Raw genomic sequence first — 26,490 nt, forward strand, 5'->3', positions numbered from 1 at the left:
AAAAGACCAGTAAAAGAGACAAAGAGAAATATTTTATATTAACAGATCAATTCAGTCATACACTGGAACACTATGCAGCAGCTAAAAGAAACGATCCATAAATAACATAATGACCTATAAATAACATGTACAGGCTGCAAAACCAATGTCAAGAAATAAAGCTACAGAATTATGTACTATGGTATTTTTCCACTAAAAAAATACAAACGTATATATTCACCTATATAGAATATGTAACAGTATTAAAAGGTGTAAGTATTAAAAAACACTTGACAGCTCTGTACCAAAGTCTCCAGCAGGAGTAGGGAGGAAGAGGAGTGAGGGAACATTCCTTCTACAAAACTTTCAAAGAACGGAGAATTTTTATTATATACGAACTTCCAAGCAGGAAAAATATGGGAAGCTACTCAACTGTTTCTATGAGATAAATATAACCTTGACACGCAAGAAAAAACTCAAGGTCAAAATCTGGATTGTGTTCTTCATCTACAAGGTATCAATTTTGTAATAAAAGTGTACTTAATTTTTAAAAATTAAGTATATATAAATGTTCAAAAAGGAATTGTTCATTTTAAAGCTTTTTGTAGCATATTGTCAAACTCTCTTCCAGAAAGGTTCTACCAATTTATACTTCCACTTAAGCACATTCAGTAATAGTTTTATTTTACTTTTTTTTTTAGACATGAGGTCTCACTATATTGCCCAGGTTGGTCTTGAACTCTGGACTCAAGCGATCCGCCCCACCGGCCTCCCAAAGTGATGGGATTACAGATGTGAGCCACCGCGTACGGTCATAGCTTTGTTTTTTTTGGGACGGAGTCTTGCTCTGTCACCCAGGCTGCAGTGCAGTGACGTGATCTCGGCTCACTGCAGCCTCCGCCTCCCGGGTTCAAGCGATTCTCCTGCCTCAGCCTCCCGAGTAGCTGGGATTACAGGGGCCCGCCACCACACGCCCGGCTAATTTTTGTATTTTTAGTAGAGACGGGGGTTTCACCATGTTGGCCAGGCTGGTCTTGAACTCCTGACCTGAGGTGATCCGCCCGCCTCAGCCTCCCAAAGTGTGGGGATTACAAGCCTGAGCAACCGCGCCGGCCCATATCTTTGTTTTTAAGCAGCTCTCAACAGCGTTCACACCTGAAAATTTGAAAACAACTGAACGTGCAAAAGTGAAACATGTTTCCTGGAGAAAATCTGCAAAACACAATAAAGTATGAAAGAGAAAATTTAAACACCATCCCATCATCCAGAGACAACTGGTGTTAATATTTCAGAGAGTAAATGGGCTTAAAAAAGTTTTTTCCCCTTCTTTTTCATTTTGGCATAATAATTAAGCCAGTCTGCTTTGCTTCAATGTATGGTCCCTCTCCGTTTCTAAAAATAGGCTTTAAAAACACACTGACCATTTTCTATCGGCTCCTTACGTTTTAATTATAACGACAGAACCACGGGTTAGTCACGCTTCTAAGTATTTCACGTGTTCTTATTTAATCCCCCTAACAGTCATGTGAGTTAAATTGGCAGCTCGTTTGCTGATGAGGAAGCTAAGGCATGTCATACCGTAAGTGGCAGACACAAAATAAGGAACCAGGCAGCATGGTTTCAGAGCCTATGCTTTGGTTACTCCATTTGACCTCTTCAAAGTTACTCCTTTCTTTGGCCTCATACGTTAATATTTACAGAGCTCACTGCAGCTTTCCACATGTCAAAGAGCACAGTTACTTACATATCTTTCCTTACTTAATTACTTATTGGGCTGTGGCTGATAGCGAGTTAGAAGTGTTACTATCTAATCTGAACTCAGTTATCTTGGATGAATGACTGAACTTGCTGTATTTAAGGGCTCGTGTAATCTTACCTGTGAAATGGGCTAGTGGTTAAACCTTCAAGTTCTGCTCCTGGGTTTTATACTGCTGTCCGTTTCCTGCGGCCCCTTTGACAGCCTCACGTTCCCAGCAGCTTAGGAATCACCTCATAAAGGCTGCACCCTGAGACAGACAGACAGGCTGAAATGGAGGTTGAGAACTCAGTGCGCCCGCGGCCCCTTCTGCCGCCAGGACTGTACTCGGGTGCCGGGAGAAGGGAGGCTGCAAGGGCTGGGGTCTAGCCCCTGCTCGGGCGGCCAAGGACTCCGCGGCGTTTACAGGTCCTCCGACCGCCCGGCTAGAGGAACTGTCGGGGGTCACCCACGGCGGTGCCTTGGTTTCACCTGGCTCCGCTGCGTTTTCTACGCTGCCCGCCTGACCTGAGGAGTGAGCTCTGCCAGCTCCGTTGGCGAGGCTCGGTTCCTCGGCGGGTGGGACTCTCCTCTGACGCCAAGCCGCCCAGACCTCCCGAGCGCAGGTGCCCTCTGGCCAGGAAGTACTTCACCATTTACTAGCCTTCATCTCAACCACAACAGTCCCGTCGCCTCCACCGGGGATAAGGCACGGCGGAACCTCCGCCAGGGACCAGGCCTACCCTCCTAAAGCGATCACTACATGGGAGGAGTCGGACGCCGGCCGTCCCACCACCCAGCCTGGAGCCCATTGATTGGTCGCACTCCCTACTGGTTCACGCCTCAGAGACTCGGCGCGCTTACCGCTGGCACCGCAGTGGCGCCCGAGCGCGCCGCCTCTCGTTTGGCTGCTAGCGTTCTCGGCTTGTCTCGCGCTCTCTATCTGGGCCAATGGAGTTACTCGTAGTCGAGAGGCCGGCATCACTGGAGTGGTGGCGCAGCTGTTTCCTCCGGTAGGTGTGGGGCTGCCATTTTGTGTGTGGCTGGGACTGGGCTTCTTGGGGGTTGAAATAGCGTCTCGCCATAGTGGAGGGGTCCGGAGAGAACACTGGGGTAGAGGAGAGGCCTAAGGGAGGAGACCCAGCGCCTTCTCACTTGCGGAAAGGATAGGTTTCCTTCCTGGGCCTGAGTCTCAGCCCTGGCTAGAGAGAGCGAGGAGTGGTGGTGGTGGTGGTGGTGGTGGTTGTGATGGTGGTAATAGTAGGGATCCCAGGTTTTGGTTGGTCGTTGTGGGGGCTGGGCGGGGTCTTTGATGCCTTAACATTCATTCCTTGGTTCCGGGGAGCTCTTTAGTAATCTTTGTCTCATAAAGATTCTGGCCATCAACCCCCTTTGACAAAGGAGACTAGCTGATGAACTGCCTGATTGAGAAAGAAGCAAAGCTAGTAATGGAAGGGGAGTGCCTCACTACTATTCTCAGGTTCAAAAGAGACCTCCTCTTCCGTCATTTTCGAGGGAGCGGCTGCTAAACTGTTTGCTCTTCGCGGGGGTTACTCTTTGAGACCGTCCTTTGGTAATAGTGGGGGTCAAGTTCTGCGTTTGGGCAAGATTGATCTTTAGCGGGCAGCCAAGCATTCCTGCAGCTGTCTTTTTTTTTCTTCATTTTAAGCTAGAAAGTGGTGGTCTTGCGGAACGGGACGTGAAGGAAGAATTTTGTCAAATCTTGATTTCCGCGATAACGATATGTTATAAATCTCTGGGTCTGCCATGACATGCTTGGTCACTTCATGGAGCAGGAGGAGGCTTTGTTAGGGAAAGCACCTTAATTTCTGAGCTCTTTTTGGGTGGGAGGAAGAAGACAGGACTTAACCTTGTTTTCCTTCCTCCCTTTTTTTTTTTTTTTTGCATTGTAGTGGACGGCATGCATTGCCTTTCATTTGAGGGGAAAATGTATTGAATCTGAAGAGCAAGCTGATGAAAGGCCAATATTTTGTGGTAGATTTCAGCATTTTGACTTGCATGAAAAGAAAGCTGATATATTATTGCCTTGAGCTTAGATTTCAGTTATTCAGCATTAACTGATGAACAACCGAATCAACAATACATGATAAAGACATCTCCCATCAGGAATACCAAAAAACAAAACAAACAGCAAAATAATTGATGTTTGTTTGTTTTTGTCGCCCAGGCTGGAGTGCAAAGTGTAATGGTGCAATCTCCGCTCACTGCAACCTCTGCCTCCCTGGTTCAAGCGATTCTCCTGCTTCAACCTCCTGAGTAGCTGAGACTACAGACACCAGCCACCCTGCCCAGCTAATTTTTGTATTTTTAGTAGAGATGGGGTTTCACCATGTTGGCCAGGCTGGTCTTGAACTCCTGACCTTAGGCGATCTGCCACCCTCAGCCTCCCAAAGGTGTGAGCTACTGCACCGGGCCTAACTGATGAATTTAAAATTAATTTTGGGCAGGGCTCCATGGCTTAACGCCTGTAATCCCAGTGCTTTAGGAGGCTAAGGAGGGAGGATTCCTTAAGGCCAGGGGTTTGAGACCAGCCTGGGGAACAGCAAGACCCATGTCTACAATAAAAGCCAAAAAATAGCTGGGTGTGGTGGCATGTGCCTGTTGTCCTAGCTGCTGAGGAGGCGGAGATGAGAGTTTGAGGCTGCAGGGAGCCAACCATTGCACTCAGCCTGGGCAACAGAGTGAGATCCCAAACTCAAAAATAAATATAAAACAAATTTTTAATTCCTTTTTTTATTGAAGAACCTTATAAAACCTAAGTTGTAAGAATTCAGGTATCGATAAAGTGGTGTTGATTTGGTAGCTAAAGTACATGTCAGGAAAAGTTATCAAGATCAGCTAAAAGATTCTGGGTAAGAAACATCAATAACAGTAGGAGGTCAGTACTAAATAATAATGCTGTTTAGCATTTAGATACAAATGCTAAAACATTGGTATCTCATTCACTTCATATATTAGATAATATAATTGTTCAATGAGTCAGTAAAAGAATGCAGTAATTGGGAGGTATGGATATACCTGTTTTTTTTTTTAGCCTAATTGAAAAATAACTGTTGAATCTGCTTCCTGGAAAACTTGACTTTCAATTTGGATTAAATTTTTTATTGTATCCAATTTAAACATACAAATAATGTTAAGGATAGGTTCGTAATCCTTGGTCTTTACAAAAAAATTTTGAAGGCAGAAAATTTAGATAACTAAGGTGAGTCCTCAAGCGATAATGCTCTATTTGCCATTGTTTTCTTGAAGGCACATAAAATCTTTTTTTTTTTTTTTTCTGGAGACAGAGTCTTGCTCTGTTGTTGTCCACGCTAGAGTATGCAGTGGTGTGATCTCAGCTCACTGCAACCTCTGCCTCCCAGGTTCAAGTGATTCTTGTGCCTATAGCTGGGACCACAGGTGTGCGCCACCACACTCAGCTAATTTTTGTGTTTTTAGTGTAGACAGGGTTTCACCATGTTGGCCAGGCTGGTCTCGAACTCCTGACCTCAAGTGATCCGCCCACTTCAGCCTCCCAAAGTGGGTACAAGCATCTTCTATGTGGTTAAGATTTAAAACTTCAAATCCTTACGTTTTTCTTTTGTCCAGCTGGGTAGCTTCAGTCTCCAAAATGCCTTTCCTTTTCATCTTTCTACTCTCACGGTCACTGCCTTAATTTAGCTTCTATTTTTCCTTTTTAAAAAAACATTTTAGGCCAGTTGTGGTGGCTCACACTTGTAATCCTTGCAGTTTGGAGGCCCAGGCTGGGGGATTGCTGGGGCCCCGGAGATAGAGACCAGCTGGGCACCGTGGTAAAATGCTGTCTTTACCAAAAATACAAAAGGTTAGCCAGGCATGGAGGCATGTGCCTGCAGTCTCAGCTTCTTGGGAGGCTGAGGTGGGATCACCTCAGCCCAGGAGGTTGAGACTGCAGGGAGCCGTGATTGTGCCACTGCACACAGAACTAGACTCTGTCTCAAAAAAAAAAAAGAGTTTTAAAATAAAAAACATTTTATCATTTCTAGGAGCCAGGAAATAAAAAAAAAAAATCTTAGTACTCCCTTAGCGGCAAATACACTAAAATTGGAACTATACAGAGATTAGCATGGCTCCTCTGCAAAGATTACATGCAAATTTGCAAAGCATTCTGTATTTAAAAAACCAAACATTTTATATGACATTGTATTATTCACAAAGCCCACATTACTCAGTTTGGAATTTCTGTTACTTAAGATAGAGGTTTGGCTACTGTGATGGAGAAATTTAAAAATAATTGTGGCCTTAATAACAATTTTTTCCAATGGAAAAATATGAGCTGATCAGATGGCTTTCCTACACACAGTTGTCAGGGTCCCATGCCCCTAGCATATTGCTCTGCCATTCTTAATGCAGCTGTATCTTGTGGACCAAGATGACTGCTTCACATCCTACTGTTTTATAGTACATGCTTAAATTGAAGGGTAAAATGTGTTATGGTAGGGGACCCAATATTTGCAAGTGGTAGTAGGAGTAGGATTTTATTTCACTACCTTAATTTTTTAAAGGTCATTTTTACATTGTCACAGGAAAAACTTTTAAGTAACAGTTATATCACTGCTATTAGGATTTCATGAGCTTTTAATTGTTCTATTAGGTTCCTGATAGTTATATTGTGGAGAGAGGAGGGTAACTTGTGCCTTTCAAATACTGTGCTTATGGCCTATATTGTTACTTGCAGTCCTGGGGCCTACTTTGTACTTTGCATTTCTCTCTGTAGAAATGGTTCCCACAGCCAAAAATCACTTTTTTTTTTTTTTTTTTTTTTTTTTTTTTTTTGAGACGGAGTCTCGCTGTGTCGCCCAGGCTGGAGTGCAGTGGCGCGATCTCGGCTCACTGCAAGCTCCGCCTCCCGGGTTCCCGCCATTCTCCCGCCTCAGCCTCCGAGTAGCTGGGACTACAGGCGCCCGCCACCTCGCCCGGCTAGTTTTTTGTATTTTTAGTAGAGACGGGGTTTCACCGTGTTAGCCAGGATGGTCTCGATCTCCTGACCTCGTGATCCGCCCGCCTCGGCCTCCCAAAGTGCTGGGATTACAGGCTTGAGCCACCGCGCCCGGCTCACTTTTTTTTTTTTTGAAACATGGTCTCGCTCTGTTGCCCAGGCTGGGGTGCAACGGTGCAGTCACAGCTCACTGCACCCTCTGCCTCCTGGGTTCAAGCAATTCTTCTGCCTCAGCGTCCTGAGTAACTGGGTTACAGTCACCCACCACTATGCCCAGCTAATCTTTTTATTTTTAGTAGAGACGGGTTTCACCATGTTGGCCAGGCTGGTCTCGAACTCCTGGCCTCAGGTGATCTACCCAGCCTCCCAAAGTGCTGGGATTACAGGCATGAGCCACTGCGTCCAGACCACATTCTTTTGAAAGTAACTGAGGCTTAGATCAACAGCTTCCTCCTTTTTGTTTGTTTTTGAGGCAAAGTCTCCCTGTCACCTAGGTTGGAGTGCAGTGATGCGATCTTGGCTCACTGCAGCTTTGACTTCCTGGGCTCAAGTGATCTTCCCACCTCAGCCTCCCTAGTAGCTGGGACCACAGATGTGTGCCACTATGCTCAGCCAATTAAAAAAAATTTTTTTTTTTTTTTTTGTAGGGACAGGGTCTCCCTGTGTTGAGCTGGTCTTGATCTCTTGGGCTCAAGTGATCCTCCCACTTCCATCTCCCAACGTGCTGGAATTACGGGCATGAGCTACTGCACCTGACCGCCTCCTTGAAATATAGACAGGTTTCATTCAATCACAATCTTTTTTTACTTGATACAGTTGACCCTTGAACAGCATGGGTTTGACCTATTTGGGTCCTCTTATACACAACATTTTTTCATTAAATATGTTGGAAATGTTTTTTGGAGATTTGTGACAGTTTGAAAAAACTCGCAGATGAGCCATGTAGCCTAGAAATATTGAAAAAATTAAGAAAAAGATATGAATGCATAAAATATATGTAGATATTGGTGTATTTTATTTACTACCATAAAATATACACAAATCTCTTATAAAAAAATTAAAATTTACCAAAACTTACACAAATGCAGATTGTACTTGGCACCATTAGTAGTGGAGGGAAATGTAAAGTGTAAGGATGCAGTATTAAACCATAACTGCATAAATGACTGCAGTACATGGTAAATGACTATGGTACTTACTGTACTACCATAATAATTTTGTAGGTCACTCTGGTTGCTGTTGTAGTGAAGTGAAGTGCTGTGAGTATCTGCTTGAAAAGCCCTGTGATGCTGATCATCTCCATGTGAGCAGCTCATCTCTCCAGTAAATTGTGCATGGCAGTGTAAAGTGATCTTGCAGTTCTCACGTATTTTTCATGATTAGTGCAATACCATAAACCTTGAATAACACCATGGGACCCATACAAAGTACCTCTAGTGATGCTGGAAGTCCCTGCAGGAAGCAGAGAAAAGTCATGACATTAAAAGAAACAGTTTAAGTGCTTCATATGTACTGTAGATTAAGGTCCGAAGCTGCTTTTGCCTGCCATTTCAAGATAAATGAATCCAACATAAGGATCATTGTAAAAAAAAAAAAAAAAAAGAGGCCGGGCGCGGTGGCTCAAGCCTGTAATCCCAGCACTTTGGGAGGCCGAGACGGGCGGATCACGAGGTCAGGAGATCGAGACCATCCTGACTAACACGGTGAAACCCCGTCTCTACTAAAAAATACAAAAAACTAGCCGGGCGAGGTGGCGGGCGCCTGTAGTCCCAGCTACTTGGGAGGCTGAGGCAGGAGAATGGCGTAAACCCAGGAGGCGGAGTTTGCAGTGAGCTGAGGTCTGGCCACTGCACTCCAGCCTGGGCAACAGAGCGAGACTCCGTCTCAAAAAAAAAAAAAAAAAAAAAAAAAAAAAGAAGAAGAAGAAGAAAAAAGAAAATTCATGAAGCTGCGGCTACACCTGCAGATGGGAAAATGTTCTATATTTTGCAAAATGCAAAATGTGTTAATAGATTCTTTATGTTATCAGTAAGGCTTCTAGTCAACAGTAGGCTATTAGTTATTGGGGGAGCAGGAGACTGCATGGGCTAGGGAGTGTACCTCTAATCCCCATTGTTCAAGGGTTTGCTGTACTCAAATTCTTAATGTATGCATATTTCATAATGTGAGAAACAAAATAACTCCTTGGGAGGCAGGACTCCTTCTGGAGTCTAACAAAGTGTATGCAGTTGACATTTGATAAATGTTTGCTCATTTGAAGTATATTTCAAGTTGAATAAAGAATGGAGTGAGAAGCTGCCAGAGTAGGCCTATTAGGCTTTACATGAAAAGTGTAATCTATACCTTTGGAGAATGTGCTCATCTCTTAGAAATCAGCAAATGAAAGCATCAATACCCTGATAGAAAATGAACAAACTACATAAATATGCTTATGATAACAAGAACAAATGGCTTACATGAAAAACAATTGTAATTAAAGAAATAATGAAATTATTTCTTAAACCTCTATAAAATAATATAATATGTGATATAGGGAGATAGAAATCCTTAGTCACTGTTTGTGCAAAACTACACTTGTATAACTTTTTTAGAAAGCAGTTTGTCAAAATGCATCAAGAAACAAAAGTTCATATACCTTTTGACCTTTTCTAAGAAACTTGTAAGGAAGTAGAGATAGAATCAAAGCTTTATAATCACAGTGTAACTTTGTACTTGTGAAAAATTGGAAATAACATATCTAATGGTAGAAGAATGGTTTTATAAATTATGACACATCCCATCATCATATTTTTCAGTCTTTTAAAAGGAACGTTTTCAAAGGGTAGTGGCATAGACTACTGAATGTCATAGGAAAGTGGTTACCATTTTGTGTTAAATGAAAAAAGTATAGAATAGTCATTGGGAAAATGCAAATTAAAACCACTATCATTGGAAAAACGCAAATTAAAACCACAGTGAGATACTAGTACACAACCTGTTACTCAGAATGTCAAAACAAACAATACATTTCCTGGCAAGGATACAAAACAAGGAGAAACCTTAGTCTTGCTGGTGAGACTGCAAATAGTACAGCCACCTAGAAGACAATTTGACAGTTTGTTATAAAATTAAACATATCCTTATCACATGATCTAGCAAGCCCACTCTAGATTGAAATCTACCAGCAAGATGAGAGAGTTCCAGTAGTTTTTCATCCTTGTCGGCACTTGGCATTATCAGTTAAAATTTTTAGCCTTTATATGAGGTATGGAGGGGTATCTCGTAGTTTTTTTTTTTTTTTTTTTTTTGAGACGGAGTCTCGCTCTGTCACCCAGGCTGGAGTGCTGTGGCTGGATCTCAGCTCACTGCAAGCTCCGCCTCCCAGGTTCACGCCATTCTCCTGCCTCAGCCTCCCGGGTAGCTGGGACTACAGGCACCGCCACCTCGCCGGGCTAGTTTTTTGTAGTTTTTTTTAGTAGAGATGGGGTTTCACCGTGTTAGCCAGGATGGTCTCGATCTCCTGACCTCGTGATCCGCCCGTCTTGGCCTCCCAAAGTGCTGGGATTACAGGCTTGAGCCACCGCGCCCGGCCTCATTGTAGTTTTGATTTCCCCTTTGATGATTGTGCTTTTCTGATGAAAAGTGAAATGAAAACCTATATTGGCTGTTCTGCAAATATTTATAGCAATTTTATTTGTAATTGGCCAAAACTGGAAACAACCAGATTCCACTAAGAAATAGATTTTTTTTAAAACTCCAGCATGTCCATACAGTAACATAGGAACCTCCTTTTTATTTTCTTTAGAGATGGGATCTTGCTATATTTCCCAGGTTGGAATACAGTGGCATGATCACAGCTTGCTACAGCCTTGACCCCCCAGGCTCAAGTGAACCTACCTCCTCAGCCTAAAGAGTAGCTGACACTATAGATACGTGCCACCATGCCTGGCTAACTTTTTGTAGAGATGGCATCTCTCTATGTTATCCAGGCTGGTCTCAAACTCCTGGACTCAAGTGATCCTCCTGCCTTGGCTTCCCGAAGTGCTAGCATTATAGGCATAAGCCAACGTACCTAGCCTGGAACCTCCTTTTAGTATATAGTTATATAAATATATGGCAAAATGGAATATATATACTAAATTATTATAAGAAAATCATTAAAATAAGCTATAAAACATTACATAAGATTATGAAAACATACCCCAAAAATGTGGCCACAAAGCAGATGAAAATGACAATCTAAATATTTCAGAATAAGCTAAGAGAATTTAAGGAAAAGATGAAATCTTTGAAAGAACCACATAAATCAGAAATAAGAATAGCTCAGACATGAGATAGGTAGGAAGTTCTAGCCAGAGCAATCAGGCAAGAGAAACAAAAGGCATCTACAGAGGAAAAGAAGTCAGACTATCTTCGCTGATGGTCTGATTGTATACCTGGAAAACCCTAAAGACTTCACCAAAGGCTCTTGGAACTGATAACTTCAGTAAGTTTCAGGATACAAACTGTGCAAAAATTGGTAGCGTTTCTACACCAATAATGTTGGAGCTGAGAGCCAAATCAAGAATGCAGTCCTGTTTACGATAGCCATACACACACACACACACACACACCACACACACACACACACTCACTCACTCTGCCTAGGAATACCTCTAACCAAGGAGATGAAAGATCTATACAAGAACTATAAGACACTGCTGAAAGAAATCATTGATGACACAAAGAAATGGAAAAACACTCCATGTTCATAGATTGGAAGAATCAATATCATTAAAATTGCCATACTGCCCGAAACAATCTACACATGCAGTGCTGTTGAATGTGTAGATTGTTTCAAACTATACTTTGAGGCTACAGTAACCAAAACAGCATGGTACTGGTACAAAAACAGACATATAGGCCAATGGAGCAGAATAGAGAACCCGGAAATAGAGCTGTACACCCACAGCCATCTGATTGTCAACAAAATTGACAAAAGGAAGCAACGGAGAAAGAACTTCCTATTCAAGAAATGGTGCTGGGATAACTGGCTAGCCATGCGTGGAAGACTAAAACTGAACTTCTACCCTACACCACATACAAAAATCAATTCAAGATAGATTAAAGATTTAAATTTAAGAACTCTAAGAATCCTAGGAAAAAAATCTAGGAAACATTCTGGGCATCAGCCTTGGGAAAGAATTTATGACTAAGTCCTCAAAAGCAATTGCAACAAAAACAAAAGTTGACGAGTAGGACCTAATTAAACTAAAGAACTTCTGCACAGTAAAAGAAACTATTAACAGAGCAAACAGATAACCTATAGAATAGGAGAAAATGTTTGCAAACTATGCATCTGACAAAGGTCTAATATCCAGAATCTATAAGGAAGTAACAAGCAAAAAAAGAAACCCCATTAAAAAGTGGTCAAAAGACATCAACAGATACTTCTCAAAAGAACAAGTAGCCAATAAACAGATGAAAAAATGTTCCACATCACTAATCACCAGAGAAATGCAAATCAAAACCTTAATGAGACATCATCTCACACCAGTCAGAATGGCTGTTATTAACAAGTCAAAAAACAATGTATGTGGGCGAGGCTGCAGAGAAAAAGGAACACTTACACACGGTTGGTGGCATTGTAAATTAGTTCAGCCACTGTGGAAATCAGTTTGAAGGTTTCTCAAAGAACTCAGAACTACCATTTGACCAGCAATCCCATTTTTGGGTGTATATCCAAAAGAAACTGTTCTACCAAAAAGATACATGCACTCATATGTTCATCATAGTGCTAGTCACAATAGCAAAGATGTGGAATCAACCTGTGTGTCCATCAGGGATGGACTGGTTACATATAAACCGTGGAATACTATGCAGGGAAGGAATGCAATAAGGGTTGAAAAACTAACTGTTGAGTACAATGCCCAGTACCTGGATGACAGGATCAGTCATACTCCAGACTTCATCATTACACAGTATACCCATGTAACAAACCTGCACATGTACCCCCAAATCTAAAAGAAAACTTGAAACTATAAAAAAGTAAATAAAATTCACCGTTTTCCATGTTTTCAGGGAAAAAAAAAAGTGAGATGGCTAGACCTTCTATGGTGCAATGAGAGCAGACAAAACTCAATAAAAGATTAAGAAAAAGGAGACAGTTTAAAATGGTAATTACATTAGAAAGAAACCAAGAGAGCATATACATTGCAGAAAGTACAATAAGAAAAATAGAAAAATGAAGAAAATAAAAAGATTTTTTAAAGGGAGTCAAGAGGTGACAAGACTGGCAAAGAGAGCCAGAATAAATATAAATGGAGTTCCCCAAATGTAAGCCAAAGGATTGTGGTGATGTTTATGTAACACTGAATATACTTAATGCCACTTACTGAATACTTTAAAAGAGTAAATTTTATGTTACTTATTTTACACATAAAGTAAGCCAAAGCAATGGACCAGAACAGCTATTAGGAATATAATTCAAGAACGCTTAACATTAAAGTAGGTTTAAATGTAACATATGTTGAAAGCCACCCTGTAAACCTGGAGAAATTAACCCACAACAGTTAACGCTGAGATGTGGTCCTGTAAAATTGCTGAATTTTAAAAAATAAACCCTTTTTGCATTGATGAGGGAAATAAAAAGCAGATCACTTGCAAAGAAAATCAGATTGGATTTTTGGTGGCAACATTTTATGTCAGGTATTAAGAAAGTATTTATTCAAAGAAATAAAATAATTCCTATCTCACCAAACTACCCTTCAAGAATTCAGGGCATTGACAAACATTTATGAATATGAAATAGTTCAAGGAAAATGGCTATAATTGTTCCCATGAATCCTTCTGAAGGGTATACTAGAGAACAGATTTCAGACAACCAGGAAATGATTGGAAAATCTTCAACATAAGATCTGGTGGTGAGCAAATTGAATATATTTTGTGTGTAGCATCAAGATTAAAAGATGGGGATAATGATGATAAAATAGTATGTAAATATTGCATGGTCTGACATTGTAGAAATAACCCACAAAAAAAATGGGAGGAAAAGAGGAGGGTGAATGAGAAGTAGAATAAGGTTGTTTGCCTCTTAGGAATTAGCTAGGAGCAAAAAGATAGCCCTTGAAACTGACAGGTAGAAGCTTAAACATACTTTTAAGTGCAAGGTAGAACATTAATAAAAATAATACCAGCTGGGCATGGTGGCTAATGCCTGTAATCACAGCACTTTGCGGGGCTAAGGCAGGAAGATTGCTTGAGCCCAGAAGTTGGAGACCAGCTTGGGCAAAATGGTGAAACCTCATCTCTTAAAAAAAATAAAAAATAAAAAAAAGTCGCTGGGCATAGTGGCACACACCTGTAGTCCCAGGTACTTAGCAGGCTGAGAGGTCGGAGGATCTCTTGAGCCCAGGAGGTCAGGGCTACAGTGAGCTGTGATTGCACCACTGCACTCTAGCCTGGGCAACAGAGTGAGACCCTGTGTCAAAGTAATAATAATATTAAATAATAACCAGCAATTTGCAGGGAAGCTTAAATTTCCCTTTTGAAGGTTTGATAACTGAGTTGGCTGAACTGAACTAACAGTAGATTAACAAGAGAAGAGCCATACAAATTTATTGATACGTAAGCATACATTAATAGCTAGCAAAATGTCTGTGGGCATGCAGGGAAATCAACACTGCAGTCTAGCAGAATCCATGGAGAAGTGGCGAGTGAGGTGGAAACTAAAAAAGAGGAGAGGTTGCGGGACCTAGTGGGTAGCAGAATACAGCTAATTCTGAGAAAGAGAAAGCCCCACCCTGAATAGAGAAGTGAGAAGAGGTGTGAGATCCATTAGACGAAATAAGAGACTTGAAGGAAAATGAGACCAAAGAGGCAGTCTCGGGAAAGTACTGCTTCTGGGGAAAGGAAAGAGGGTGCCTTGGAAGGATCACCATCTACCTGGAGCCTTGATGATAAAGAGAAGAGGTAGTAGAAATTAAGAATCTTGGTGAAACATAATAGAAAATAATCATTTCTGCCACCCAAAAAGGAGTCATTAATTAAAAACAAACAAAAAAACACTTTATTAGGTACTATTGACTAAGAAATCCAGTTAAATCATCTAAATTCCTTGCTTTACCTGTACACAACTATATCTGGTTTAGGAAAAATAAAATACTTCAAGGTGAACAGAAGATGGCAGGCAACATCTATATAAAGTTACTTTAGCTAGAAAACAAAACGATAGTCAAAACATTTCAACTGGGCCGGGCACAGTGGCTCACGGCTGTAATCCCAACCCTTTGAGAGGCCAAGGTGGGTGGATCACTTGAGTCCAGGAGTTCGAGTACAGTCTGGGCAGTATAGTGAGACCTAGTCTCTACAAAAAATAAGAAAAAAAGTTTTTAAAAAATTTTAGCTCATGAAAAGTCTTCCTGAAACATCCAACTATAGCACTAAGGAAAACTACAGCACAAAACTACAGCACAAGAATTTAAAATATCCTTAAACTAGCATTTGTAGAGATAAAAAGTCTCAAATCCAAATTCAAAACTGCAAAACAAATGGACAAAAAGAGGAAGATATGAAAAGTGAATTTACTGAACCCAGGAAATAAAATGAATCAGAAGAAAAATTGGCTTTTAAAATGAAGTTAAAGCCAGATGCAGTGGTGCATGCCTGTAGTTCCAGCTATTTGAGAGGCTTGAGCCCAGGAGTTTGAGGCCAGTCTGGGCAATATAGAGACTCCTGTCTCAAAAAAAATAAATAAATAAAATAAAGAAAAAAATGTAGCTAAATTCCAAGGTACATAGAAAAGACTGGACTGAATATAAGGAGCATTGAGAAAAGGTATGCAAACAACGAAGAGAATGAAAATTAAATGAAGAAAGGTTAAAAAGTAATAGAAAGTGATTAATATAGAAGATAAGTAAAAGTAGAGTTCCTAAGAAGAAAAAAACAATAGCAAAGCTAATAGTTAAGCTTCAATCCATGAAAACATTCTGGAAATAAGAGATGACTCCAATCTACGTGTTGAAAAGGCTCATTGTGTACTGGGAAAATTGATCCAGAATGGTTAGTTCCAAGTCATGTCCTAGTAAAACAACTGGACTTTCAAAATGATGAAGAAAAATTCCTCTGGGCTTCCAGACAGAAAGGAGAGGTTAGCAACAGGCTTCTAAACAGCAACATACAAAGCAAAACAGCCATGGAACAGCAAATTTAAAGTCTATAAAAGTGTAAACCAAGGATTTTATAACTATGACTCATTCTTAAAAAAAAAAAAACCATGGTAAATCCTACTATATTAATAAAAAAGTATTTAAATGGTGAAAAATGCCATGAGCGAAGTCAAAAGGCAAGCAACAAAATGGAGAAAAATATTTGGACTTACATCACAAAGAACTAACCTCCTTGGTGAAAACAACTTCCTAAAATTCCAGGCGAATAAGACCATCAACCCAGTAGGAAAATGGGTCAAAGATATGAAAAAGAAATGCACATGACAGACATATAAAAGATGTTCCAGACTGGGCGTGGTGACTCACACCTGTAACCCTAGCACTTTGGGAGGCCAAGGCGGGCAGATCACTTGAGGTCAGGAGTTCGAGACCAGCCTGGCCAACATGGTGAAACCCCCACCTCTACTAAAAATACAAAAATTAGCTGGGCATAGAGTGGTGAGCACCTATAATCCCAGCTACTGGGGAGGCTGAGGGAGGAGAATTGCTTGAACCTGGGAGGCGGAGGCTGCAGTGAGCCCAGACCGTGCCACTGCACTCCAGCCTGGGCAACACAGCAAGACTTCATCTCAAAAATAAAATAAAATAAAAGATATTCCACCTTCAGTCATACAAAGAAAAATACAAATTAAAACTATGCTAAAGCGTTTCTCAACAAAATCCAAAAGTTACACAATATGCCCTGTAGACTGTGGGGAAATAGGTACTTTGATACAGTGCTGGTAAGAATACATAAGCATAAACTGCGTGGGAGAGAATAGTCAAAGGGAGGTTAGTCACAGCAGCATATTACTTGCATTTGCAAAAGATCGGACATAACCAAAATGTCCCTTAATAGAGAACTGATTGCATAAACTGAGGTGTATCCAGACAGTGCAACAGTCTCCAGGTAGATGGTGCCCCTTCCAAGTCATCCTCTTTCCATAGAGGTCATAAAAAAGAAGGGAGAAAGTCTCTATATACCAACAGAGAATGATCTGTAGAATACATTAGGAAGTGGAAAAAACAAAGGCATTGAAAATTATGGAGTCTATCCGCAAAAGGAAGGAGCAGGGTAAAGGTGCCAACAACAGAAGAGAGATTTCTCTAAATAGAAGTTGTTTCTGTAGTTTTAACCCTAAATCATCATGTATGTGTACATATTCAAAAGTGGGATTAAATAAAAAGGTAGAATGAAAGAAAAATCTGAAAAGGAACTGAAATAAGTTTACATGACTATATCACATTTTGGTGACATAACCACACACGAAAAGGAACAAATTCTAGTGACTCTATAACATAGATTCTGAAATGTACTTTTTTGGTGGGATATATTCAGTAGTAGTATTATTGATGCGCTGCTATTTTGAAAGCATTAAGTGTTGAAAAATGTTTTCATTTTTTAAATTTTTTAAAAATTTTATTTTTGTAGAGACAAGGTCTCACTATATTGGTCAGGCTGGTCCCAAACTCCCGGGCTCAATCCTCCTGCCTCGGCCTCCCAAAGTGCTGGGATTACAGGTGTGAGCCAGTACACCTGGCCTAAAATGTTGATAATTGTTGGACAAAACCATAAAATTTATCAAGGCTATAACTTAAAATTTAGTCTGGAAATTCCTTTGAGTAAAGTGAAAATGAAGCATAAAATTACACAGGAAAGCTAACATAATAGAGTTTGTGTTATATGGTGGGCACTTTGCTGACACTGTGTAGATGCTATATCATTTGTTTCTTGCAGCTATACATTGAGACCCATCTTATTTTCCCACTAGGGTCAGAGAGATTAAAAATTTGCTTCAGATTAGCCAGTTACTAAGTAGAAGATTGAGATTTAAACCCAGATTGATGTGACTCCAAAGCCTGTGCTGTTTTTCCTACGTTATTGCAGGATATCCATCAAATACTGAGAAGAAAGAATATCAGGAGCAAAGATTCTAAGTTGCTGCTCAGAACGAAAAGATGCAAACCCCAAATCAGTGGTTTATTCATTCTTCATGCAAGAGCAATGCGCTAAAGGAGAGAAGTGTAAGTTTTCTTTTATTTCTGATGGGGAAACAAGCACACACATACACACTCTTGTGATGGAGATAGATTTTACAGAAATTGCCGTTGGTGACTGAAATTAGTAAAGGTGTGAACTAAAAGTGATGAGGTAGAAAAGAAAAAAATCTAGCAGGTATGGGTTTTCATGATGTCATTAAAAGCAAGAAACCTATCAAAGCTTCCCTTTATGACCCTTCAGTGACCGTCTATGTTTTGTGCTATGAAGCAATAGAAATATGAAAGAGCTAAAATTTTACTGAATATCTAAGGGGAAGAAAGTATCCTTCAGTCAGGAAAGCCTTCACACAGCCTTTTTGTAAACACCGACCTTTAAGATACTAGTTTAAATAAATTATGTTTCTTCCTTTTGAAGGTGGGGGCTGTTGGAGATTTCAGAGGTACTAGAGCCCCCTTTACCCAAGCCAACGCTTTATACTTCTACTGGTTTACCTTGATGATAAATATATTTTTCATTCAGTTCAATACTACTATTTGAAAGGTCTGCCACTTGAAGTTATTGGGATATGAAAATTTACCTGTTTTAATTTGATGTATTAGTATTTGATTATGATGGAAATTTAATTTGTAACTGAGAGTTTTAATTTGTAATTTGTAATGGAAATTTAATTTGCAACTGGAATTTTAATATATAACTGAGAGCAATAAGAAAATATGTTGGATTTGCTATAAAGATTTTACAGATTAATTTTAAAGCTTTTCTTTTTGACAGAAGCTGTGGTGATCAGTGACTTTGGTGAAGGCTAAGAAGGTTTAAACAAATTTGCAAATGATATACAACTTCTAAGGTAAGCTACTATGATAATCAAGATTTTAAGTGCTCTTGACAGACCTGTAGACTATACTCAACATACCAAAATAAAATGTATCAGGAATAAATATAATATTATATTTAAATTTTATAAAGCAGTTGCAGAAATGGTAGACTGATTTGTAGCAGTATGATAGACTAGAGAGCCTGAATTCCTCCCTCCACCAACCATGTGAAGTACTAGATTCAGTATAAAAAATATCCTTTTACATGAATGGATGAGCCCATTAAGAAAATAAGGGGAACTTTCTGGGGCTAGAAACAAAACAAGTATAATATATCCTGTGAGATAAGCAGGTGCTGAAGTCACTGAATACTTTGAGGGCATCCATGGATTTCTGTTGGCATAGAAGCTTTGTGTAAGGAGCAGGATGAGGACTAGAGAAAAAGATCCCTGGGTCCCATATAAGGTAAGAAGCCTGATCAGAGACTGTCTTGCAAAGATACTCAGTTCTGGGTAGACTTACAATCTTCCCTAATAATTCTTGGTTATCAGCTCACATTCACATGAATTTGGGGCCTTAATTTACACCATTTTTATAGTTTCTAAAACTCCACGAGTGGAGGATTTTAATTTAAATTGGACCTCAGTCTGTAATACTCTCAGGTACCTGGTAAAAACAATAAAAAATCATCCTTGGAGGAATTCCATGGAGGAATGTACTATCAATGCAGTCGTCAAATAATTGTAGTTAAAATTCTAACAAGTAAGCTCATTCACATTTTTTAAAATTACAAAATGTAGCAAGGGGGAAAAAATCAAAACACTAAGAGCAAGAGTCAGCAGAAACAGCAAACAACTGAAACAGATCTATAGAGATTTCAATTATTAGAAATACACATTACATGAAATAAATATGTTTATGGCCAGTTGCAGTAGCTCACACTTACAGTCTCACACTTATAACACTTTGGGAGACTAAGGCAAGAGGATCGATTGAGCCCAGGAGTTCAAGACCAGCCTGGGCTAGAGCCTAGGAGTTCAAGACCAGCCTGGGCTATATAGTGGAACCCTGTCTCTACAATAAATAGAATTAGCTGGGTGTGGTGGTGTGCACCTATAGTCCCAGCTATTCAGGAGGCTGAGGTGGGAGGATTGCTGGAGCCCGGGGGTCGAGGCTTCAGTGAGCCATGGTCACGCCACTGCACTCCAGCCTGGGCAACAGATCGAGAGCTTGTAGGTATGTATGTATGTATGTACATACATATGTACATGGTTTAATATGTTCAATAAATAAAATAGGAATTATAAAACATAAAGAGTAAGAGGCTGTAAAGTGACCAGGTGCATTAAAAAAAGAATTGGCAAGAAATAAATACTCATTTTTTTTGTTTTGCTTTTACTCAGCTTAGGTATTTTGAGATTTATCCATATTGTCTGTAATGTATATTAATCGTTTATTCCTTATTGCCAAGTAGTATGCCGCTTTATGAATATACCACAATTTGTTTATCTATGCATGTGTAGATGGAGATGAATTGTTTCTAATGTTTAGCTAATACAGATAAAGATCCTATGAATCTTCATGCATAAGTTTTTATATGGACATATGCATTCTTTTCTTTTGAGTGAATTCCTAGGAATGGAATGGTAGGTAGATTTTTTTATTTTTTATTTTTATTTTTTTTAAGACGGAGTCTCACTCTGTTGTCCAGGCTGGAGTGCAGTGGTGCAATTTTGGCTCACTGCAACCTCCACCTCCCAGGTTCAAGCAATTTTCCTGCCTCAGCCTCATAAGTAGGTGGGATTACAGAAGTGTGCTACTTCTGTGATCAAGCCCAGGTAATTTTTGTATTTTTAGTAGCGATGGGGTTTCACCATGGTGGCCAGGCTGGTCTGGAACTCCTGACCTCAAGTGATCTGCCCACCTCGACCTCCCAAAGTGCTGGGATTACAGGCATGAGCCACCACGCTCAGCCTTTTTTTATTTTTTAAGAAACTGCTAAAACTGTTTGCCAAAGTGGTTATCAACAGCTAATTGAATAACAAAATTGTGGTATATCTATACAATGGAATACTCCTCAGCAATATTTGTAACAAAGTGGATGAACCCCAGAACAATTATGCTATGTGAAATAAGCCAGACAAAAAAGAATATATTACACTTATTAAAAATTCTGAAAAATATAAGTATAGCAATGGAAGCATATCAAATGCAGAGGGGACAGCAAGGGAAGGGAGGAAAGGAATTCAGAAGGTCAGGAAAGATTTAGGAGGTTCACTATGTTGATGTGATGATGGTTTCACGGGTAAATACACATATGTCCAAACTTTTTGAGTTGTACACTTTAAATATGTGCAGCTTATTGTTAATTATTTCTTAACAGAACACTTTTTAAAGAAATAAAGCCAGAAAATAGAAATAGTGAATAGAGGAGCATGTCTTGATAATAATTCATGTGAAAGGCTTGCAGATTGAGTTTCTATTTGGATTATATGACCATTAAGCCTTTCAGTGCAATTCTATGAAAATATGAAGAGAACAGGTATGACACTTGCAGTATTAACAGGAATTACGAATTAGGATTCAAAGATTTGATAACATCAGCAAAGATAGCCTTAGGCAGCCATATCAATACCAGTCTCACCTCCAGATCAGAAACATCCAGACCCTGAGACTAGACAACTCACCCGGAGTGTACTTGAGAAAAAGTTTAATCTCTAGGATAAAATAAGAAATAACTAAAATCATTAACTTCTTAAATAAAGGAGAGCGGGAGTACCACATAACAAACACAGGAAGCTAAAAACCTCTTGAAAATGATTCTTGAAAAGAGAAATGTATAGTTAGTAGGAAGAATTAATTGAAAAAGGAGAAAAACTCAGTAACTTTTTTCCCTGCCCTATACGCCAATGACTGACCAGTGCCCCTTCTGAACGACCCATTCATCTTCTAAAATAGAGAATGTTAGAGCACTTTCAATTAGGTTATAACCACCTTGTGTGGGTCTGGGAGCTGTTTTGTCTCTTTAAGGTAATGTTTACACATGCCTTACTGATTTCCTGTAGCAGATTTTATAGTTAAATTCACAGCATTTGTATTATTTATAGTAGTTCCATATTATTTGGGTTATCTTAATCTGCCCAACTATCTATAGCAGTTAGCAGCATGCAAAAGGGCATCTTTAGTTAAGTACAATTTTTGAATTCTGCAACGAAATTTAAATTGAATATCATAGATCAAAATAAACCCCAGGCTGATTAAAAGGAGAATAAGTATTATAGCTGGTAGCGTGTTTATCAACTTTGTGGAGAGCTGGTAACTTTTCCATTTTGGAGTGAAAAAAACAAACCAAAACGCTGAAGAACATTTTATAGAATAGAATTATTATATAACATTTTTTGTACAAACGAATGTTGGTAAAACCAAAATAAAAAAGGTAACATTAGAAGAAATATTTGAACCAAATAACAGCATGTTTATGAGAAATAAAGAACTTATTAAATTTTATAAGAGAAATCTCAAGACTCTAGTAAATTAAATACAGATACAAAATTTATAGTTCTCATAAGAAGAAAGTAAAAAACACAAAAAGGAGTGTTTGATCCCACAGGTAATCAGATGCAAATTAAAACAATAAGAGAACATTAGAGCATTTTATTTCATTCTAAATAAGCAAGAATTCAGCAAGGTATTGGGGATGGTGAGGTTTTGGTGAACCTCATGGTATACTCATGCTGATAGCATCTTTAGTTAACTAAACTATGTTAAATTGCTTTTAGAAATCGGCATATAGCAAAATTCTAAAAATGTATGTATGTTTTGACCCAGTCAACCAATTTGTGGTATTTTTTCCTAATGAAATAAACTAAGTAAGGAGGGAAAAATAATGCATGAAAATATTTTGATAGGATTGACTATGGGAGTGACAAATGGGAAATAACCTAATGTCAGTGATAGTGGGTTAAGCAAATTACTATAGTATTAGTGTTGTCAAAAATGATAACTTTTTGCTGGGTGCAGTGACTCATGCCTGTAATTTCAGCTACTTGAGAGGGTGAGGCAGGAGGACTGCTTTAGGTCAGGAATTCAAGAGCAGCTTGGTCAACATAGTAAGACTTCATCTCTAAAAAAAATTTTAAAAATTAGCCAGTATGGTGGCATGCCTGTAGGGCCAGCTACTAGAAAGGTTGAGGCAGGAGCATCACTCTAGCCCAGGAATTGAAGGCTGCAATAAGCTATGGTCATACCATTGATTCATGTTTCTTATCTGTAAAGTGGGACTAACATAATAATATTTGCTTTATTTTTCTTTCAAGACTATTGTAAAGAATACATATATGAACAGTCTGGATATTATAAACTGCTATATAATTATAGTGAGGAATATTAATTTAGCATTTTTTGTTTACATTTGTATCAAAAACAAATTTTCAGATATCTTTGAGGTAAACCATTTAATTTCTGGAATTTAGAAATATATATTCAAAATATGTGGTTTTAATCATTGACTCATTTATCTTTGCTATGCTTTTTACTTAACTTTTGTGGCAGACCATTGATTGTCTATGCAAAAGTCATACCAACCTCCTACTTTCCTGCTTTCTTTTTATGATTGAGGCAGAAAATGCCAGATACGCATTTTTCTAGACTCCTTTGTACTTAGTAGGTAACTGTTTTATCCTCTTCAGGCCAAAGAGATATAGAAGTTTATTGGAGAGCTCCCTGAACAATATTTTCCCCCTAAGAAAAGAGAAGTTATGTGAAGAAGTTCCCCTCTTTCCCTCCCTGTTTCTTTCCTTCCTTATTTGGATGTTGTAAATGAGACTCTTCCTGGAATTGCCAAGCCACTGTAGCAGCCAGCCTCCAAGATGGCCCCCACCACCTCCTGGTATTTGTGCCCTGTGGATTCATTCTTCTTCTATACTGTGCCAAGACTGGTCTGTGTGACCAATAAAAAAACAACAAAATGTTAAGTTTAAGACCAGATTCTTAAAGACATTGCAGTTTCCATCTTTATCACACTTTTGCTGATCACTTGCTCCAGGAGGAGCTAGCCAAGTGAGCATCCCTATGGAGAGGCCCAAACAGCAAAGAACCAAAGCCTCTAGCCAGTAGCCAATAGTCCTTCTTCCAGCTCCAGTCAAACTTCATGATGATTGCATCCCTGCCTGAGGCTGACATTTGAGTCAGAACCATTTAGCTAACTACTCCTGGATTCCTGACTCTCAGAAACTATGTGAAATAATAAATCTTAAGCTATGTGTTTTAAGCTTACAAGTTTTGGATAATTGTTACACAGTAGACAACTAATTTGATACTGGCACTAGAGACTGATTGATGCAGTAGACTGTGTCCCCACAGAATTCCTGTGTTGAAACATAATCCCTAATTAGATGGTATTTGGACATGGGGCCTTTAGGAGGTGATTAAGTCATGAGGGTGCAGCTGTCATGAATAAGATTAGTGTCCTTGTAAGAGTCCTGAGAGAGCTTGTTTCGCCTTCCACTATGTGAGGATACAGCGAAAAGATGGCCATCTGGGAACGAGGAAGTGGGCCCTCACTGGACACTAAATCTGCTGGCACCTGCATCTTGGGCTTCCCAGCCTCCAGAACTATGAGAAATAAATTTATATTGTTTATAAGCCACCCATCTATGTTATTCTGATATAGCAGTTCAAATGAAGTAAGACAAGTGATGTCAACAATTTTTTTTGTGAGCTAGGGTCTTGTGCTATTGCCCAGGCTGGAGTGCAGTGATGCTATCACAGCTCACTGCAGGCTTGACCTCCTGGGCTAAAGCAGTCTTCCTGTATCAGTCTCCCAAGTAGTTGGGAGTACAAGTGTGCACCACCACGCCCAGCTAATTCTTTTGTTTCTTGTAGAGATGTGGTCTTACTGTGTTGCCCAGGGGTGGTCTCAAACTCCTAGGCTTAAGTGATCCTCCTGCCTTGGCCTCCCAAAGTGCTGGGATTGCTTTGGGAACAATCCCATAGGAGCCGTGGTGCCCAGCAACAAATATTTTAAGTGGGCATGGCTTTAGAACTTGGTAGTGGATGAAAGGTGAATGGACATTGAAGACACTGTCAGTGTAAACCTAAAGTATCTTGGAGAAACTGTAGTCTCATGTTTTTTGGTGAGGTTGCCAGGAAGGGCTTAAAGGAAAGTGGGGAGAATCTTGTTAGAAACTGGAGGAAAGGGGATCCTTCTAATGTAGTAGCATAAACTTTATAAAGCAACACTGTCATCTGTAGTAATGTAGAAACTAGAATGCGCATAATGAACTGAGTACTGTAGCTAAGAAGATTTCCAACTAGACTTGAAGGTGCCACCTGGTTTATGCATAAAGAGTGAGAGGAGCAAGTATGCTAAAGAAAGGATTGATAAACCTGACGGAGCTGAGACTTGATGGTTTTGACCATGTCACCTCTCCAAACAGTAAATGATGCTAAAATTAAGAAATGGCTTCTTCTAAGTGAAAGGGAGAAATAATAATTTTCCTCAACTTACTAAGTTCGTAGTTGGGACAGACTCCTGCAGCAAAAAACAAATGAACAAGAGAGAAACAAGCACATTTAGTAATGTTGCAGTGCAGGTCACATGAGAGAAAAGTAACTCAAGAGTGGCTTAGAGTGGTTTAAAATCCCAGTTTATAGAAAATCTTCAATAAAGAGCAATAAATTGGCCGGGCGCGGTGGCTCACGCCTGTAATCCCAGCACTTTGGGAGGCCAGGGCTGGCAGATCATGAGGTTAGGAGATCGAGACCATCCTGGCTAACACGGTAAACCCAGTCTCTACTAAAAATACAAAAAATTAGCCGGGCGTGGTGGCGGGCGCCTGTAGTCCCAGCTACTTGGGAGGCTGAAGCAGAAGAATGGCGTGAACCTGGGAGGTGGAGCTTGCAGTGAGCTGAGATTGCGCCACTGCCCTCTAGCCTGGGTGACAGAGCAAGACTCCGTCTCAAAAAAAAAAGAAAAATATTTTGAAGAAGCATATTTTAGGGTGAAATATTCTAGTTTCCTTCTTGAACAAGGATCAGATCCAAGGCATTGTCAGGAAAACTAAGGACAAAGTTGAGAGTGTAGCTGTAAAATCCTTTGTTAATATTTAAGAAAGATCTAAGTTTCTGCCTCGGAATACTTTTCAGTCACATAAAAGGGCCTCTAAAGAAAGACTAATGGTGTGACTCACCAATCCATTCAATCAAACAATAGGGCTTCCAAAAAGCTTAAGGGAATGGTCCTTATCCTGCAGCCATTTCAGCAGAATTTCAAGGTAGAGGAGGGCTTATCTGAAAAAGATTTGTGCATGTGGCTTTTGTTTAGTGCAGAGAACCCCAGTGAGATTCCTAGGAGACCCACAAAGCTTTAAGAGAAATGTATTTTGAGGATCACTACTAGCTTGGATTAAAGGGGACAGAGAGTACAAAATGAAAAGATGCCTTTGAACCCCCAAACTTCTACAAGCAGGAAGCATGATGAGAAAATTACTCAGCAGAAAGCAAGTGCTACCTTTCATAAAAAAGAAAGAAGAGTGCTACCTTTCATAAAAAAGAAAGAGTGACTCAGAGGGCTGAACTTGGAAGACGGATCCCAGAGCCATGGAGAATCATTTCCCGATGGAAATAGGACTGAGTCTTAACGAATTTCCAGATTTCCAACATTTCCCTCTGTATTTTAGTAACCTGATTCTATGTACTTTCCATTTTCCTCCTTTTTTGAAAAGGATTGTCTGTAATGACTCTCTCGACCTCACCAAAAATTGTGTAGGTCAATGAATTAACTTGCCTCTTTAGCCCAGGGGTTGGCAAACCTTTTC

General features: G+C 39.8%; 2 protein-coding genes and 1 pseudogene across 7 annotated transcripts in view; 2 read left to right on the forward strand and 1 right to left on the reverse strand.

The window, feature by feature from the left end:
• The window catches only part of SETDB2 (SET domain bifurcated histone lysine methyltransferase 2), a 55,045-nt gene extending 53,060 nt beyond the window's left edge, over positions 1-1,985 (reverse strand). For 2 of the 3 annotated variants that reach the window (XM_033176863.1, XM_033176861.1), the window contains exon 1: positions 1,856-1,985. The gene's annotated coding sequence lies outside the window, so the exon portion shown is untranslated. The remainder of the gene's footprint in view (positions 1-1,855) is intronic. The other variant, XM_033176862.1, reaches the window with a different exon arrangement.
• Positions 1,986-2,592: 607 nt separating this feature from the next.
• Positions 2,593-26,490, forward strand: part of CAB39L (calcium binding protein 39 like) — a 137,438-nt gene continuing 113,540 nt past the window's right edge. For 3 of the 4 annotated variants that reach the window (XM_033176870.1, XM_033176875.1, XM_033176872.1), the window contains exons 1-3: positions 2,593-2,727; positions 17,745-17,881; positions 18,630-18,705. The gene's annotated coding sequence lies outside the window, so the exon portion shown is untranslated. Of the gene's footprint in view, positions 2,728-7,357; positions 7,472-17,744; positions 17,882-18,629; positions 18,706-26,490 lie in introns of those variants that run through there. The other variant, XM_033176871.1, reaches the window with a different exon arrangement.
• LOC117063798 lies at positions 5,772-5,871 on the forward strand (annotated as a pseudogene).

The sequence above is a fragment of the Trachypithecus francoisi genome, unplaced genomic scaffold, assembly GCF_009764315.1.
Source record: "Trachypithecus francoisi isolate TF-2019V2 unplaced genomic scaffold, Tfra_2.0 Lachesis_group18, whole genome shotgun sequence".
In the NCBI taxonomy this organism is placed as follows: Eukaryota; Metazoa; Chordata; class Mammalia; order Primates; family Cercopithecidae; genus Trachypithecus; species Trachypithecus francoisi.